Raw genomic sequence first — 15,510 nt, forward strand, 5'->3', positions numbered from 1 at the left:
ACCCTGTGTGCTTTTATTTGAAATGCATCTCTGGGTCATTTGTGGGGCATAGGAATTTGTTCATATTTTTTTCCAAAATATAGTCCAGCCCACCACATGGTCTGAGGGACGATGGACCGGCTCATGGCTGAAAAAGAAGAAGAAGAAGAGTGGTATTATTATTATTATTATTATTATTATTATTATTATTATTATTATTACTACTACTACTACTGTACTATCATCATCATTATTATCATCAATTAGATTTCTCTACAACCCTTCATCTGACGACAATAGCACAAAATAGAAAACATCAAAATACATACTATATTAACAAACCAAACAATAACAGCTGCACATAGTGTAAAGGACCATAGATTTTTTTCATTAGCCGAAGACCTGGGAGAAGAGGAATGTATTTGCCTGACACCTAAAGGAGCAGAGTGAGCCTCCTGGGGAAGAGCATTCCGCAAACTGGGAGCCACCACAGAAAAGACCTCATGGTGCAGTGGTTAAGAGCAGTGGACACCTACCCACATTCATCCTGCACTGGTTTTGAAAGCCTCTTCAGGGCTTAGAGTTTTGACCTCAACGTCAGTGTGCTCAAGACCCAGTGTGGTGTGGTGGTTCAGAGCAGTGGACTCGTAATCTGGTGAACCGGGTTCGCTTCCCCACTCCTCCACATGCAGCTGCTGGGTGACCTTGGGCTAGTCACACTTCTCTGAAGTCTCTCAGCCCCACTCACCTCACAGAGTGTTTGTTGTGGGGGAGGAAGGGAAAGGAGATTGTGAGCCGCTTTGAGACTCCTTAAGGGGAGCGAAAGGTGGGATATCAATTCGAAACTCCTCCTCCTCCTCCTCTTCCACTACTGAAAATACCTCTTCTCTTTGTAAGATTTTATAAGGAATTGGGTATACCAAAAGGGAGCAGAAAATCAAGAAAAAATAAAGGAATTTTTAAAACAACACAATTTATCAGAGATAGCAAAGGTAAAGGTAAAAATATTAAATGCCCCTATAACCATGATGGAAATCCAAACAACAATTAAAAAAGCAAATATTGGGAAATCTCTTGGCCCAGATTGTCTCTCAGTGGGTTACTTTGAAAAATTAGAAGATTTTCTAGCAATACAATTGAAGGATGTGATGAATGATATTCTTTCTAAAGGGAAAACTCCAGACATTTGGACAGAGGCATATATAACTTGACGCAGGTGAAGATGAAAGAATACCTGGAACTTGTGAAAATAACTGGGAGAAAAAGAGGAAACTCAAATCAGAAAGCTAGCAAAGAACGGACAATATTTAAAGAATATTTAAAACAGTACTGCGAAAATGCAAATCTCCTGACAAATATAGATTGAATCTTGAATATTAAAGAAAATTACAAAGGTAAAAAATGTTCCTGGTATGTAATAGATATAATAGGAAGTGTGTATAGGTTAAGAATATTTAGAGAACACAATGGGGAGATTCAGAAGTCAAAAGTATGTGTGATGTTAGCTGATGTGTAATCAAATAATGTTTAGTTGTCATTCTGGTATTGTTTTTGCCTTTTTGTGTTGTATGTTTTGCAATAAAGATAGTGATAATGGGGGGAAAGACCTCTTCTCGCAGTGCCGTCCTCCAGACCTCTGGTGAAGGAGGCACATGAAGAAGGGCTTCTGATGATGATCTCAGGGTCCAGGTCAACTCATATGGGGAGAGGTCGTCCTTGAGATTCTGTGGTCCTGATCCCATGTATGTGTGAGAGCTGTGTTGGAAGCAGCCTGGAAGCTGGAGACACACGTTCCTGTTTGCTGTGTAGGGGACCCAAAGCTGTGACAAACTGAGAAGGATGTTTTGGCGGGTGTTAATGCTGTGAGCCCATCCATTTTGTGCTCAGGCTTTCTCTATACAGTATGCTCAAAACAAACCCATATCTCCTAAAGACACCAAAGTCTCTGCTCACCTTCAAGGAAACCGAACTCTGGGCAAACACTGAAATGCCTGGGTTTTCTCCATACTCAGCAATTTGGGTGCCGTGTAACAATATTTTCAAGGAATCCTCACGTGTGTTGTTTGCCCCCTTTCTCCAGCTCCATCTCTGAATCTGTTTGCATGGCAAGAGATGTCTTTGGCGTTGCTGCTCCCCAATCCCACCCACTGTCCCCCAATATTGGTTTCTGATCTGGGCTCGTTCCCAAGTTCACTGTGCTGAATCTGGCAGTTGTTTTGCCCAACTTTGCTGCCTGTGGGCATCCGATGGAGCAAGGCTTGTCCGTTCACTTGAAGCAAGACCAGGTGGGGACATAGGACTTAGCCCTGTGACCACAGTTTCCCCACCTTGCCTGTTGGGTTTGCCCTTCAGGCTCTTGGGAAAGCATGCTGAAGACATCTCATGGGGCCCATCTCTGTGGAGATTGCAAAAGACCAGCAACTGCCTGCTAAATATCACTGGGCAAGGCACAGCTCAGACCAACATCTCACAGCAAGCACCAATCCTTCTCTCCCCTCTCCAAAATAAAATATAAAATATCTCTCTGTTGTCCCCTTCCTCCTGTTCCTGGGAGCCAAACTGAGGACTCCCCAATGTTGAGGGGAACCTCCAGCTCCCTCCAGCTCCCAAGCCACAAGTGCCACCAGCCAAGAGTAATGGGAGATGCAGCCCACAAATATCTGACTGTCCCTACAATAGCTGCCCCTCAAGTACAGTGCGGAGGAAACAGCAAGGAATGGTCCGCACCCAAAATAGAGCAAAAAGGGGAAGGAGAGACATCTCAAAATTCTGGATATGGATTTATTGAATAGCAGTGGTGGGATGCCACCTGTCACAGATGCTTTAGTTGAGTTTCCTGCATTGAAGGGGGTTGAAATGGATGACCCTCAGGGTCCCTCCTTACTCTACAATTTTATGATTTATCCATGGGTGTTGCTGGGGGTCCAGGGGGGCAGCTGCCCCCTCTAGGTCAGGTAAAACAATGGAAACACTTAACCGACTGACCAATGACTTTGGTTCAGCCCCCCCCCCCAAAAAAAAATCCTGGCTATTCCCATGACCTGAGTGTGGCTGCCCCACAGAAATTCTCAAGCTCTTTTGTAAATGACTCAGGATCGGTTTATAGGCAAGTAGCATATAAATGCAAAATCTCCCATCACCTTCAGTCTTGCATGGTCATGCAGGCTGGGGGTGATGGGAATTGTAGTCCCAAACATCTGTTGAGCACCAGGTTTGTGAAGACTGTGTGTGACTAATTGAGAAGGATAATTTGGGGAATGTTAATGCTGTGAAACCATCCATTTTATGCTCAGGCTCCCTATATATGTTCAAAAAACCCGCCACATATCTCCTAAAGAAACCAAAGTCTCTGGTCACCTTCAAGGAAACCGAACTCTGGGCAAACACTGAAACGCCTGGGTTTTCTCCATGCTCAGCAATTAGGGTGCTGTGTAACAATATTTTCAAGGAATCCTCACGTGCTATTTGCCCTTTTTCTCCAGCTCCATCTCTGAATCTGTTTGCATGGCAAGAGATGTCTTTGGCATTGCTGCTCCCCAATCCCACCCACTGTCCCCCAATATCACCTTCTGATCTGGGCTGTCTCCCAAGTTCACTTTTCTGCATCTGGCAGTTCCTTGACCCAACTTTGCTGCCTGTGGGCCTCCGATGGAGCAAGGCTTGTCCGTTCACTTGAAGCAAGACCAGGTGGGGAAATGGGACTTAGCCCTGTGGCCACAGTTTCCCCACCTTGACTGCTGGGTTTGCCCTTCAGGCTCTTGGGAAAGGATGCTGAAGACATCTCATGGGACCCATCTCTGTGGAGATTGCAAAAGACCACCAACTGCCTTCTAAATGTTACAGGTCAACAGCTCACGACTGGCACTGATACTTCTCCCCCTTCTCGAAATTTAAATATAAAAGCCTTGCCCTCACCTTTGGGTGCCCACTTTTTGTTCTTCCCCCCATATATTCACAACAATGCACAGAAGTTTAAACCAGTGTCAGCTAGCAAAACAAAGCAGGGTCAGGGCTTCCTGGGAGTGGGCCCCAGCTAACAGAATGGCTGGGGCAGGTTCCAATGGGGGGGGGGATTTACCAGGACACCCGATCTCTGTGATCACGGGTAGGAGGACAAGTTACACTAAAACCAGACCATGTCATCATTACCGAGGATGTAGGCTTAGTCGTTTGAAGACTAACCCTGCAGTGATTTTTAGGAAGTCATTAGCTTACACCAGGCGTCCTATTGGGAAGACCCAGTTCTCTGAGTGCATGTTCTGGAAGTTGCGCAATGGGGGCAGTACAGGATTCCTTTGGGTGTACCGACCTCCTCGCTGCACCAAGGATTCCCTGCTGTAACTGCTTCAGGTGGTGGATGTTCTCCTGGAGACACCTAGTTTGGTTGTCCTAGAGGTTTTAACATCCATTCCAAAACCTTACAAGGGGCCACTTGGGAATTTGTGGAAAGCATGGCCTCCATGGGGCTGTCCCTGAATACTTTTGACCCAACTCGTTGCTGGGGAAATGCTTTTAGACCTGGTGTTCACCTCTGTGGATGCTGGTGAGCTTACACTACAGAAAAAAATGAAACTAAAGAAGTGCCATGGTCAGATCACTTCCTGGTGCAACTGGACTTCTCTGTGACCCCTCCCCTCTGCAGGGAGGTTGGGCCGATTCAGATGGTCCGCCCCCACCACTTAATAGATCCAAATGGTTTTCAGAGAGTGGTTGTTGTTGTTGTTTAGTCGTTTAGTCGTGTCCGACTCTTCGTGACCCCATGGACCAGAGCACGCCAGGCACTCCTGTCTTCCACTGCCTCCCGCAGTTTGGTCAGACTCATGTTCGTGGCTTCGAGAACACTGTCCAACCATCTCGTCCTCTGTCGTCCCCTTCTCCTAGTGCCCTCCATCTTTCCCAACATCAGGATCTTTTCCAGGGAGTCTTCTCATGAGCACTCATGTTGATGGCCTTTCAGCTAATTCCCTGGTAGCCCGCTGGCATGCAGAGCTAACCAGGGCTATAAAGTTCTGTCTGGCTCCAAAGGACCCTCTCCAATTGTATGGAGCCTGGACAGCCCAGTGGTTTTCCTCAGAGTTTAGGGGGCCAACTAGAGTTGCTGGGAAAAACCAGCCAGATGGGTGGGGTATAAGTAACTTCCTCTTCTTCTTCTTCTTCTTCTTCTTCTTCTTCTTCTTCTTCTTCTTCTTCTTCTTCTTCTTCTTCTTCTTCTTCTTCTTCTTCTTCCAGTGGTGCCTCGCTAGACGAATTTAATTCGTTCCACGGGTCTTTTCTTATAGCGAAAAATTCATCTAGCGAATCCCATAGGAATGCATTGAATTTTTTTTTGAATTTTTTTTTTTGCCCATAGGAACGCATTAATTGAATTTCAATGCATTCCTATGGGAAACCGCAATTTGCTAGACGAATTTTTCATAAAATGAATTCGTCTAGCGAAGCAACCTCCGCTCGAAAAATCCTTTCGTTAAGTGGAAATTTCGTTAAGCAGGGCATTCGTTAAGCGAGGCACCACTGTATTATTATTATTTTCTGGGGGTACGCAGGGGTACGAATACCCCTGAACATTTTGTAAATCTAAGTTTGGCCTCATTGAGGGGCAGTATTTCAATATGAGTAGGAAAATGAGAGTACTGTACCCCTAAACATTATTTTAGAAAAAAACACTGAATGATAATGATAATGATAATAATAATAATAATAATAATAATAATAATAATAATAACAATAATAATAATATTTCAGCTCTGATCCATTCCTGTTTGTGAAACATCCTTCTCTGTGCAGCTGCCCAAGGAAGCAGGACAGTTGGGGGGAGACACAGAGAAAGGGGCAGGAGGAGGGGCAGGGGAGACTCCTGGGAGAGGTCCCTGGCCCACAATTTGAGAAATGCCCTTGTGCAAAGCCAAGGCTTGAAAAGCAACCACAAAATCTGGATAGCACCACAGACTGACAGAGAGAGGAAAAGGGTCTCAGAGTCTGACCAAAAAATCCCCTCAACCCATCACACGTTTTCACAACATGAAGCAACACAAAGGTTTCCAATGCTTGCATTTATTAAAAAGAAAAAGCTAAAGCATTTTGCAGGCAAAGCAATTACGAGCTCCAATCCTCCAAACCCTCTTATTCATGAGTCGGGACCCACTGGCTACAGTGGGGCTTACTCATGAGTAGACAGGGAGACAGGATGGCTCCCTCTTGACTCCTTCCCAGAATCGCCTTCAGCAGCATCAAGCAAAGCGGTTTCTTCCCCAGCAGAGATGGGGGGGTCTAGTCGAGGCAGCTGCACATCAGAGGAGAGCAGGGAGGTCTTCCTTTCACCAGAGGTCTTGCACAGGAGATCTGAAGAGAAAACACACCTGTGAGAGGAGGAGAAACTGTTAATATGGGTGTTGGTGGTGGTTCTGAAAACCCAAAGCAGTGATTCCAACTGGGAGACAGAAGAGCTGACTGTTGTCAGAGTCCAAATTGCACACAGAGGGTCTGTTTTGCAGAGGGTTATTATTTATTTATTTATTTATTTATTTATTTATTTATTTATACCCCACCCATCTGGCTGGGTTTCCCCCACCTCTCTGGGCAGCTTCCAACAATACTAAAATACATTAAAATATCACAGATTAAAAACTTTCCTAAACAAGGCTGCCTTTAGGTGTTTTCTAAATGTCAGGTAGTTGTTTATCTCCTTGACCTCCGATGGGAGGGCGTTCCACAGGGCGGGCGCCACTACCGAAAAGGCCCTCTGCCTGGTTCCCTGTAGCTTTGCTTCTCGCAGTGAGGGAACTGCCAGAAGGCCCTCAGCGCTGGATCTCAGTGTCCGGGCTAAACAATGGGGGTGGAGATGCTCCTTCAGGTATACAGGACCGAGACCGTTTAGTGCTTTAAAGGTTAGCACCAAGACTTTGAATTGTGCTTGGAAACGTACTGGATTAGATGACCCCTTAGGTCCCTCCCAATACTACATTTCTATTCTACGATTGTAAGGGAGACTTCTGAGTATTTCATTTATGCACTGTGGGGAGATTGAGTGGGGCTTTGCTACCACACATACATTTTTCTTAATGTGGTTCTTTTTCCTTCTTGTTTTTACAAACAGCAACCACAGGAGAGGACACATTTGACAAGATCCTGTGTGTCTGCGTTGGTGTGCATTTAACTCTTTCCCTTCCAGCCACTGGGAGGTACATTACAACTCTACAATTCTGTGATACAAGTTGACTTTACTATTTGAGGAGGGTCAGCGACTGAGCCCCTACCCTCTCATGCCAGGAAGAGCAGTTCTTTGAGCCAATTGGAGGCATTCCTTCCCAGGCTAAGGGGAGATGTGGCTGAGGGGCCAGAGAGCTTTCATGGGGGCAGCAAGGGGAGAGGAAAGGGTCTTCAACCCCCTGTGCACAGGCTAAGATTGTTCCCCCTCACAGTGGCTGTAAAGGGAATAAGAGAGGGCTGGGCTGGGGGGGGGGGAAACAGAGTGATGAGTCTCATGCATTGGGATCATGAGACACTATTGACTAATTTTCAAGGAAAACTAACATTTGATTTAACTCACCTTAACGGCGGCAACAGGCTTGGCCACCACACTTAAAAAGTTGCCTTTGGGGTGGATAGCACCTTGCTTGCAGTCTCCCACTCTGCCGTCGACATCTCTGATCACAATTTTGGGCTCTTGTGAAATCTGGAGGAGGAGGAGGAGGAGGAAGAAGAAGAAGAAAAAGACTTTGAAGGCTCTGTCTCTCAGGACTGACCTTCTACACCTTCCACAACTTCTTCCACAATGGCCCTGTTGGCCTGGACACCTGGAGGGCACCAGGTTGGGGAAAGCTGGTGCAGGAAGAATGCAGGGCTGGAGCAGAGAGCCAGTCCTTATTTCTGCCTCCCTGCACCTGCAGGACAGGGTCTGAGCCAAGGTGGTAAGGAAGGTTGCGTCAGAGTCACTGGCTTCCCTGGGCGGCCACTGGCAAACTGGGAGAGAGTAGCCCCCTTGCCAAGGAAATTTGCCTGTTCTTTTACCCACCGCAAAGCTGAGTGTGCTGAAGCGCATTATTACAGATTTGAATGCAAGAGCTTCTGTGGATCCTATAAATGAGGTAATAAGAAGAGCCAGACTGAAGGATCTGGCCAAAGGGGGCCCATCCAGACCAGCATCCTCTTCTCACAGTGTCCAACCAAAAGCCCCATTTGGGAAACTCTCCAGGAGGACATGGGGCAAGATCCCACCTCTTGGGGAGCCATAGCAAGTGGTGTTCAGAGGCAGGTTTAACATGAATAAAGCTGAGAGCTGTGGAGCTGCTCAGAGAAGAAGCATCTGAGAAGATGGCCTTACCTGGAGCCAGCAGCATCAAGAAGAGGAAGGTGAGAGAGAGGAGGCAGAAGATCTTCATGGCTGGAGGTTGGTGGGAATCCTGGAGGTACCAGAAGCCAAGTGGAAGAGCAGTTGACTGGGGAAGGAGGGGTCCCTCTACTTATGGGTGGCTGGAGGACTGATGAAATCTTGTGGGATGCCAACCGTTGTTTGCAAGATGGATGTGGCAAGCCCTGAGGGGCATGTGCCAAGGACCAGCCATGGACCATAGAATCATAAGTACATAGAAGACACCAAGGTTCATCAAGTCCATCCCTCTGCAATGTATAACAGCTATAGCATTCCTGACAGGTGCCATCCGATCTCTGCTTAAAATCTTTCTGCAAAGGAGAACCAGTCACCTTCTGAAGGGCTCCATTCGACTATTTAACAACTCAGAAAGTGAATCTGTGGGTTTGTGTCCTGCTCTCTGCTCACTGTGGCATATCATCTTTTGGTGTCCCGGGGGGAGGCACTCTGTAGGCAGGACCAGGGACTGAGCTCAGAGGCTGAACAAAACCATTCCCGCAAGCCCAACTCTGTGAGGCATCGGTGCTGGGCAGGTATGGGGCACAGAGGGACCACTTGGATCCCTTCCAGTCAGGATTCAGGCCTCACCATGGGACTCAAACTGCCTTGGTCGCACTGGTTGATGATCTCCGACCAGCTAGGGACAAAGGTGAGAGCTGTTTCCTAGTTCTGCTGGATCTCTCAGCGGCTTTTGACACCATCGACCATAACATCCTTCTGGACTGTCTAGAGGGTTTGGGAGCTGGCGGCACTGACATACAGTGGTTCCGCTCCTTCCTCCTGGGCCATGTTCAGAAAGTGGTGGTGGGGGATGAGTGTTCAGACCCCTGGGCTCTCACTTGTGGGGTGCCTCAGGGCTCTGTCCTCTCCACCCTGCTTTTTAACATCTACATGCAGCCGCTGGGAGAGATCATCAGGGGGTTTGGGCTGGGTGTTCATCAGTATGCGGATGATACCCAGCTCTACCTCTCTTTCAAATCAGAACCAGTGAAGGTGGTGAAGGTCCTGTGTGAGTGTCTGGAGGCAGTTGGAAGATGGATGGCGGCTAACAGATTGAGGTTGAATCCTGACAAGACAGAAGTACTGTTTGTGGGGGACAGGAGGCGGGCAGGTGTGGAGGACTCCCTGGTCCTGAATGGGGTAACTGTGCCCCTGAAGGACCAGGTGCACAGCCTGGGAGTCATTTATCTCCCGCTTGGACTACTGCAATGCGCTCTATGTGGGGCTACCTTTGAAGGTGACTCGGAAACTACAACTAATCCAGAATGCGGCAGCTAGACTGGTGACTGGGGGGAGCCGACAAGACAACATAACACCGGTCTTGAAAGACCTACATTGACTCGCAGTACGTTTCCGAGCACAGTTCAAAGTGTTGGTGTTGACCTTTAAAGCCCTAAACGGCCTCGGTCCAGTATACTTGAAGGAGCGTCTCCACCCCCATCGTTCTGCCTGGACACTGAGGTCCAGTGCCGAGGGACTTCTGGCTGTTCCCTCGCTGCGAGAAGCAAATCTACAAGGAACTAGGCAGAGGGCCTTCTCGGTAGTGGCACCCGCCCTATTCTATTTCTATTCTACTTCACCTACTTCAACATGCGGTCAGCCAGCCCCGCGGGATCTGGGGAGCCTCCTGCTCATTCTGCTGAGTGGAGCCCTGGACCTCTGCCCCAAAACCAACCCTGATGGCATATCTCCTCTTGCTTGCAAGCGAGTTGTGGCATCCAGCTCCACATCGGAAACCTGAAGGGTGTTGACCCCTGGGGGTTTGGCAAAAAGGTTATTCATATTGTGGATTGTGCCCTGAGTTCCTTCTCATTCATGGGGTCCTGTATCTACGGAGGGTTAGAATCTCAGAGAGAAGGTTGCTGAACTGTTCAGACAAGGTGTTTTCTTTCTCTCTGGCTGGCTAGTTGAGTGTCCTCATGAGCATCTCAAAAAAATGAGCCAGGTTGCAAGAGCAGCAAATCAGTGAGGGGGTCTTTCAGATTAACGGGTGGGCCTTTCCTCCACCCCCAACCACCAGCTGCCTAGTGTTGCCCCTCTCCAGATCTCTCGCTGAGGAGGTGCATAAAGAAGGGCCTCAGAGGTTGATCTCAGGATCCAGGTTGGTACATATGGGGAGAGGTGGCATTGGAGGTAAAGAGGTCCTGAGTCAGGTTGAGAGTTTTGCAGGAAGCAGGCTGGAAGCTAGAGGCACAGAGATGGGCTTGCTGTGTATGGAATCCAAAGCTGTGACTGAGTAGGAGGATCTGGGGTGGGGGGTGGGGGTGCTAATGCTTTGAAGCCCTGCATTTTATGCTCAGGCTGTCTATGTGTGAAAATAACACCAGATATCTTAAAGACAGCACAGCCTCTGCTGACCTTCATTCCACGGAAACTGAAATGTGGGCAAGCAAGGAAACCCTTGGATTTTCTCACCACTCAGAGATTGGGCTGCTGCGTAACAATATTTTCAAATGTGTTATTTGCCCCTTTTCTCCAGCTCCATCCCTCAATCTTGTTGCATGGCAAAGGGTGTCTTTGTCATTGCTACTCCCCATTCCCCCCCACCCCCCACCCAATATCACCTTCTGATCTGGGCTCATTCCCAAGTTCACTGTTCTGCATCTGGCAGTTGCTTGGCACAACTTTGCTGCCTGTGGGCATCCGATGGAGCAAGGCTTGTCCGTTCACTTGAAGCAAGACCAGGTGGGGAAATGGGACTTAGCCCTGTGGCCACAGTTTCCCCACCTTGACTGCTGGGTTTGCCCTTCAGGCTCTTGGGAAAGGATGCTGAAGACATCTCATGGGGCCCATCTCTGTGGAGATTGCAAAAGACCAGCAACTGCCTGCTAAATGTTACAGGTCAATAGCTCAAGACTGGCACTGATACTTCTCCTCCTCCAAAATTAAAAAGCCTTGCCCTCACCTTTGGGTGCCCACTTTTTGTAGTTCCCCCCATTTTTCACAGCAATGCACAGAAGTTTAAACCAGTGTCAGCCAGAAATATTAAAATGAAGCATCAAGCAAACAACTTAAATACCATAAAAGCAGCACAACACAAACACATGTGCACACAAACACACACATGGAGAGAGGGAGAGAGAGAGAGGGAGAGGGAGAGGGAGAGAGAGAGAGAGAGAGAGAGAGAGAGAGAGAGAGAGAGAGAGAGAGAGAGAGAGAGAGAGAGAGAGAGAGAGCAGGACAATGCTCAAAGATTGTCCATAAAAAGAGATGTTTAAGCCTACCCTTCCCTTCGAAGGATGGATCTGGAGAATGATCAAGAGCATGGAAGGCCAACAGAATAGTTTGGTGCTGCGCCGCTGGGGTTGCATCCAAGGCCACAGACTTCCACTTGGGGGATGGGAGCCCCTGCTTTTCTCCCCTGCAGACCCACTGCATCCACAGAATCTTTTCTAAAGTATTGGGCAATGTGGGATACAAGCCTCCAGATCAGCTTTGGGCGGTGCCTAGGGAGAGGAGAGGATGCAGCAGAACTCAGTTGGTGAAGTTGGGGACAACCTGTTGAGTTGGAGAGGGTGGTGAGCAATCCCAAGTGGAAATGTTGGCATAAGATACAGATCTGCAGGATTGAGCCTGAGAAGAGCCCTGCAGGTGGGTGAGGCCAAAGGCCCTCCTACTTGGGCCCCCAAGCAGGTGTGGTGTTGGGAGATTACCTGGCTCTTGGGCACAGACTGCATGAGAAGAGCTACATCAGGGCTGGACTATTTCCCCCCAAAAACTTTTGTACCTCAGCTGCATGTACTTTCTGCAACTATGCCAGATTTGGAACACAGCTGTTCTTCCAAGTATTCTCCTTCCATGAATCCGGCAAGGCAGTTCAATCAATTGATGCGTACCAAAACAAGTAAAGGTAAAGGAACTGGTATTAAGAAGCATTGTGGCCCCTCACTGCGGAAGAAGAGCATCTCCCTCATGGCTAGAAGCCATTGGTCTGCATTTCAAGCCATCTGAGTCGGTGGTCCTCCCTGCCTCCTGGGCGAGGGAGTTCCATCGTTTCACTACAAACTGCATAAAGAAGCCCTTGGTTTTTATCTGAACATCATTGGCCCAGAATCACAAGTGGGGAGAGCAGTGTTCACTCAGGTCCTCCTTGTAGGCTACCAATGGCTATGGATCACATGGAATTCCTAGCAACTGGCATTAAGAAGCATGGTTGCCTCTCTCTGCTGAGGCAGAGCATCTCCATCATGCCTTACCTGGTAGAAGGAAGAAGAAGACAGCAGAGAGACAAGGTGGAAGAGCTTCTAGGCTGAATGTCGGAGACTCCAGGGCGGAGCAGAGGTGGGGAGCTTCTCTGTGTTTATAGGTCACTGTGGGGTTGTGACACCTTCAGGGGTCTTTGGAAATCTTGCAGGGGGAGAGGAGGAAGAGCACAGCCCACAGGCCTTCCCAGCACAGGGTCTCCACCAGTTTCTGCACAGGAAAAGGAAGCAGAGAAAGTCCCCATTTTGGCTCCCAGGAACAGGAGGAAGGGGTGCTTGCTGTGAGATGTTGGTCTGAGATGTGCCTTGCCCAGTGATATTTAGCAGGCAGTTGGTGGTCTTTTGCAATCTCCACAGAGATGGGCCCCATAAGATGTCTTCAGCATCCTTTCCCAAGAGCCTGAAGGGCAAACCCAACAGGCAAGGTGGGGAAACTGTGGTCACAGGGCTAAGTCCCGTGTCCCCACCTGGTCTTGCTTCAAGTGAACGGACAAGCGTTGCTCCATCGGATGCAGCAAACTTGGGTAAAGCAACTGCCAGATTCAGTCCAGTGAACTTGGGAATGAGCCCAGATCAGAAGGGGATATTGGGGGACAGTGGGTGGGATTGGGGAGCAGCAATACCAAAGACATCTCTTGCCATGCAAACAGATTCAGAGATGGAGCTGGAGAAAAAGGGCAAATAACACGTGAGGATTCCTTGAAAATATTGTTACACAGCACCCTAATTGTTGAGCATGGAGAAAACCTAGGCATTTCGTTGTTTGCCCAGAGTTCGGTTTCCTTGAAGGTGAGCGGAGACTTTGGTGTCTTTAGGAGATATGGGTTTGTTTTGAGCATACTGTATAGAGAGAGCCTGAGCACAAAATGGATGGGCTCACAGCATTAACACCCCCCAAATCATCCTTCTCAGTTTGTCACAGCTTTGGGTCCCCTACACAGCAAACAGGAACGTGTGTCTCCAGCTTCCAGGCTGCTTCCAACACAGCTCTCACACATACATGGGCTCAGGACCACAATATCTCAAGGACGACCTCTCCCCATATGAGTTGACCTGGACCCTGAGATCATCATCAGAAGCCCTTCTTCATGTGCCTCCTTCGCAAAAGGTCTGGAGGGCAGCAATGTGAGAAGAGGTCTTTTCTATGGGGGCTCCCTGTTTGTGGAATGCTCTTTCCCCTGGAGGCTCACTCTGCTCCATTATGTGCCAGGCAAATCCATTCCTCTTCTTCCAGGCCATGGGCTAATGAAAAAATCTATGGTCTTTTAAACTATGTGTGAGGTGTTATTGTTTGGTTTGTTAAAATGGTATGTATTTTGCTGTTTTTGTATTTTTAACTGAGCTGTGGTTCTCAGATGAAGAAGACAAAGAACAGTTTGGACTTGGTATCCCACCTTTCACTCCCCTTAAGGCAGCGTTTCTCAACACTGGCTGGTGTGCTGCGACGAGAAGGGCGATTTGCACTGTCACGTCGCTGACCCGCCGGAAAGGAAGCCGGCCGGGTCACGACGCGAGGCGAGCGCCCGCGTCGTCACCCGGCCGGCTTCCTTTCCGGCAGGTCAGTGCTGTGTATTGGCGGCCGCCAGGCACGTGACAATGCAAATCGCCCTCCTGGGGAGGAGGAGGCAGGCGGGGAAGGCTGCGCAGGGCTTCTCTTCGCCGGGCCAGAGCGGCGGCGGCTGCCTGGGGCGGCTGGGAGGGAGGCGGCGGCAGCTGCGCGCCTGTGTCTGCCCGCCTGGGGTCTGTCCCCGCTCGCTCTGCAGGCTCTGCGCCTGGTGGGTCCGCCTGGCTACCGCGCAGAAGTTCTTCAGTGGCATGCTTTACTGGTACGTCTCCCCTCCAAACTAAACTAAATATAGGGCGGCACAGAGTTGGTGTGCCGCGGGATTTTTTTTCATAGAAAAGTGTGCCGTGGCCCAAAAAAGGTTGAGAAACACTGCCTTAAGGAGTCTCAAAGAGGCTAACAATCTCCTTTCCCTTCCTCCCCCACAACAAACACTCTGTGAGGTGTGTGAGGTTGAGAGACTTCAGAGAAGTGTGACTAGTCCAAGGTCACCCAGCAGCTGCATGTGGAGGAGCGGGGAAGCGAACCCGGCTCACCAGATTACGAGTCCACCGCTCTTAACCACTACACCATGCTGGCTCTCAACCGGATGCTGGCTGAAGGGTTGTCTAGAAATCTAATTGACATAACAACAACAACAACAACAACAACAACCACCTACTGTTTTCCTGCTTATCAGCCAGGGGATGAGGATGGTTGAATGACTCACCTATTAGCCTTTAGGATCCCCCTGACTTTCAGCTCCTCCCACCTGCCTTATACTTTTGAGATGCTGATAAGGACACTCCAGTGACCAGTGAAGGTCCTACTCTAGTTTCTAACCCTCCATGGATTGAGGACCCCAAGAATAGGAAGGAATGAAGGCAACTCCCTGGTCCACAACAAGATGAGTAAGCTTTTTGTCTAAGCCTCCAGGTGTGAACACCCTACAGGTTACTGATGCGGAGCAGGAGGCCAAGTCGCTTGCAAGCAAGAGGAGAGGAGAGGGGGAATTGGGGTTTTCTCTATGTTGGAAGCCACCCAGAATGCCTAGAGCAACACAGTCCATGATGAAGGAACAGGACACCCCTATTTTCATGGCAGAAATGTTGCAGGCTATGTCCTCTGACTTTTCCAGCTCTGCTCAGTTCCTGTTTCTGAAACATCCTTCTCTGTGCAGCTGCCCAAGAAAGCAGGACAGTTGGAGGGGGAGACCCAGAGAAAGGGGCAGGAGGAGGGGCAGGGGAGACCCCTGGGAGAGGTGCCTGCCTGCAATTTGAGAAATGCCCTTGTGCAAAGCCAAGGCTTGAAAAGCAACCACAAAATCTGGATAGCACCAGAGACTGACAGAGAGAGGAAAAGGGTCTCAGAGTGAACCAAAAAATCCCCTCAACCCATCACACGTTTTCACAACATGA

At 48.9% G+C, this 15,510-nt stretch overlaps 1 long non-coding RNA gene across 1 annotated transcript; it reads right to left on the reverse strand.

The window, feature by feature from the left end:
- Positions 1–6,018: 6,018 nt before the first annotated feature.
- On the reverse strand, positions 6,019–8,446 carry LOC118083236 (uncharacterized). The gene is made up of 3 exons (XR_015949429.1): positions 8,300–8,446; positions 7,526–7,651; positions 6,019–6,318 (listed from the first exon to the last, which is right to left on the reverse strand). It is a non-coding gene; the product is annotated as an uncharacterized LOC118083236 (long non-coding RNA).
- Positions 8,447–15,510: the final 7,064 nt, after the last annotated feature.

Source organism: Zootoca vivipara, chromosome 3 (assembly GCF_965207765.1).
Source record: "Zootoca vivipara chromosome 3, rZooViv2.hap1.1, whole genome shotgun sequence".
In the NCBI taxonomy this organism is placed as follows: Eukaryota; Metazoa; Chordata; class Lepidosauria; order Squamata; family Lacertidae; genus Zootoca; species Zootoca vivipara.